We start from the raw sequence: 3,671 nt of genomic DNA, 5'->3' as shown, positions 1-3,671 counted from the left end.
AAGCAAATCGTACCAATTGAAAACTGTGGCTAAAATGAATAGCCCAGTGGAGAGAGAAAACTATCAAAAAACTGATTTTTTAAATCAAGAGGTGTCAGAAATCGAAATGCCTAGCGCGAGCGGAAGAACACGCTTTCTCGCCAGTCCAGCATGTGTCCTGTCCGTTCTTCCTCGGCTTGCCGATTTTGCCCAGATCAGAGGTTTCGTGCTTCCGGCGGTCAGAAGATCAGCGTGAGCGTACGCGCTTCCACGACTATGGCATCACCCATGTACTTTTTCCTTTGAATATATTTGAGTACATAAAAAATATTAAAACATATAGAGAGAACTGTGTCTTGGATCTTAAAAATTTGTCAATAGCGATGATATATTATTACTTAACTTGAAGTATTTGTACGTTTTAGCTGGGACGTACATTTATCTTACAAGATGTTAATAGCGAGACTCTTGAAGATAAAATTATCTTGTGATTTTATGAAGGCAAAGATAGAAACGTACGAAGCTGGCGTACGTAGAAAAATGTGATTTTACGATAGAACAAAAATATAATACGTACGTTTTTGGGCGTACGGTAAAATATCTGTATGGTAGAAAAATGAAAGAAATTGAGCGTTAAAGAAGATATGTTACAAGCGCGGAATGTGGCAAAACTTGTACATATTTGAAAGAGAAAAGTGGTGTGTCGACCTGACATATATATATGAAACAGGCGACGATGGAAAAGGATTTAAATTTTGTCCATTTTATATATACATATTGTATAGTTCCCTGGTTGATCCTGCCAGTAGTCATATGCTTGTCTCAAAGATTAAGCCATGCATGTCTCAGTACATGCCGTATTAAGGTGAAACCGCGAATGGCTCATTAAATCAGTTATGGTTTCTTAGATCGTACTAAAATTTACTTGGATAACTGTGGTAATTCTAGAGCTAATACATGCAAAACAGAGTTCCGACCAGAGATGGTAGGAACGCTTTTATTAGATCAAAACCAATCGGTGGCGGGTGTTTACACTCGTCCATCGTTTGCTTTGGTGACTCTGAATAACTTTGTGCTGATCGCATGGTCTTATAGCACCGGCGACGCATCTTTCAAATGTCTGCCTTATCAACTGTCGATGGTAGGTTCTGCGCCTACCATGGTTGTAACGGGTAACGGGGAATCAGGGTTCGATTCCGGAGAGGGAGCCTGAGAAACGGCTACCACATCCAAGGAAGGCAGCAGGCGCGCAAATTACCCACTCCCGGCACGGGGAGGTAGTGACGAAAAATAACGATACGGGACTCATCCGAGGCCCCGTAATCGGAATGAGTACACTTTAAATCCTTTAACGAGGATCCATTGGAGGGCAAGTCTGGTGCCAGCAGCCGCGGTAATTCCAGCTCCAATAGCGTATATTAAAGTTGTTGCGGTTAAAAAGCTCGTAGTTGAATCTGTGTGTCACAGTGTCGGTTCATCGCTCGCGGTGTTTAACTGGCATTATGTGGTACGTCCTACCGGTGGGCTTTGCTCTTCACGGGGCGGTCCAACTAATATCCCATCGCGGTGCTCTTCACTGAGTGTCGAGGTGGGCCGGTACGTTTACTTTGAACAAATTAGAGTGCTCAAAGCAGGCTACCTTCGCCTGAATACTGTGTGCATGGAATAATGGAATAGGACCTCGGTTCTATTTTGTTGGTTTTCGGAACCCCGAGGTAATGATTAATAGGGACAGATGGGGGCATTCGTATTGCGACGTTAGAGGTGAAATTCTTGGATCGTCGCAAGACGGACAGAAGCGAAAGCATTTGCCAAAAATGTTTTCATTAATCAAGAACGAAAGTTAGAGGTTCGAAGGCGATCAGATACCGCCCTAGTTCTAACCATAAACGATGCCAGCTAGCGATCCGCCGAAGTTCCTACGATGACTCGGCGGGCAGCTTCCGGGAAACCAAAGCTTTTGGGTTCCGGGGGAAGTATGGTTGCAAAGCTGAAACTTAAAGGAATTGACGGAAGGGCACCACCAGGAGTGGAGCCTGCGGCTTAATTTGACTCAACACGGGAAACCTCACCAGGCCCGGACACCGGAAGGATTGACAGATTGATAGCTCTTTCTTGATTCGGTGGGTGGTGGTGCATGGCCGTTCTTAGTTGGTGGAGCGATTTGTCTGGTTAATTCCGATAACGAACGAGACTCTAGCCTGCTAAATAGACGTAATTATGGTATCTCGAAGGCTCTCGGCTTCTGCCGGTGGGGTTTTTACTACCAACGTACAAACAAATCTTCTTAGAGGGACAGGCGGCTTCTAGCCGCACGAGATTGAGCAATAACAGGTCTGTGATGCCCTTAGATGTTCTGGGCCGCACGCGCGCTACACTGAAGGAATCAGCGTGTGTTCCCTGGCCGAAAGGCCCGGGTAACCCGCTGAACCTCCTTCGTGCTAGGGATTGGGGCTTGCAATTATTCCCCATGAACGAGGAATTCCCAGTAAGCGCGAGTCATAAGCTCGCGTTGATTACGTCCCTGCCCTTTGTACACACCGCCCGTCGCTACTACCGATTGAATGATTTAGTGAGGTCTTCGGACTGGTGCGCGGCAATGTTTCGGCATTGCCGATGATGCCGGGAAGATGACCAAACTTGATTATTTAGAGGAAGTAAAAGTCGTAACAAGGTTTCCGTAGGTGAACCTGCGGAAGGATCATTACAATGTTCCAATATATCTCAAAGAGAGAGGAGAGGAGGAGAGAAAATGAATTCGATTAGTTTGTGGATAAGAATTCATATAAAAAAAAAAGATATTGTTGAGCCCGCCAGATCATTCGTGCGTGATTTACACGGCCAGACGTGTGTACTACACGTATTAGGCCTTTGATCTGCGTTGCGTAGGCCACAACAAATCTTTCAAAGAGAGAGAGATATATGTGTTGTTGGGGTTTGTGATTATGAAGGTGCCCCAACGCACAAAAATATATAAAAATGTACAAAGTTGGGATGTGGTGTGGTGGAGAAGAGTTGGGCCCGACCAGATCATTCGTGCGTGATTTACACGGCAGACGTGTGTACTACACGTATTAGGCCTTTGATCTGCGTTGCGTAGGCCATCTTCCTTCCAAGACACACACGTGTTGGGGTTTGTGTGATTTTATGATAGTGCCTCAACACGGAAAAATAAGCGTACGAGAAGAGTTGGGCCCGACCAGATCATTCGTGCGTGATTTATACACGGCCAGACGCGTATTATATTACACGTATTAGGCCTTTGATCTGCGTTGCGTAGGCCATCTTCTCGATAGAGAGAAAGCCAATGTATTCTTTTTTCTTTCTTTACACACACACACACAGTTGTAGTAGGACAGGGAGGGATGCGAGCGTGCTTAATCACGCTTCCTCAAGTCTTCGCTGTGGTGTAAAAAAAAAAAAGAAAAAAAGGAATCGTTGGGAAAGTCCAAAGGACGAAAATATCGGGCAGTCTGAAGATAACTTAATGCTCGTTTACATTGGTATCAAGAGAGACCGGCTTGTGTAGCTCGTTTCAATGCTGTGTCGTTGTCATTGACACCCTACTCTGTTGCGCGCTAGTGGCAGCATGAGCGTGGGACGTATATATATATGACACCCAGCTAGAGCCGGCCGTGAGTCCGTCCGGTGTAAATAACGACGAAAGGAGAGAGAAACTTTTCGAATCCAGT

At 45.3% G+C, this 3,671-nt stretch overlaps 1 non-coding gene across 1 annotated transcript; it reads left to right on the top strand.

The window, feature by feature from the left end:
* The first annotated feature begins 765 nt into the window (after positions 1-765).
* Positions 766-2,686, top strand: LOC143261025 (small subunit ribosomal RNA). Its single transcript, XR_013035272.1, has one exon. It is a non-coding gene; the product is annotated as a small subunit ribosomal RNA (ribosomal RNA).
* The last annotated feature ends 985 nt before the right edge of the window (positions 2,687-3,671 follow it).

Source organism: Megalopta genalis, unplaced genomic scaffold (genome assembly GCF_051020955.1).
Source record: "Megalopta genalis isolate 19385.01 unplaced genomic scaffold, iyMegGena1_principal scaffold0030, whole genome shotgun sequence".
Lineage (NCBI taxonomy): Eukaryota > Metazoa > Arthropoda > Insecta > Hymenoptera > Halictidae > Megalopta > Megalopta genalis.
Note: the sequence above shows the minus strand (reverse complement) of the source record. Positions and strands in the feature narration are given on the sequence as shown.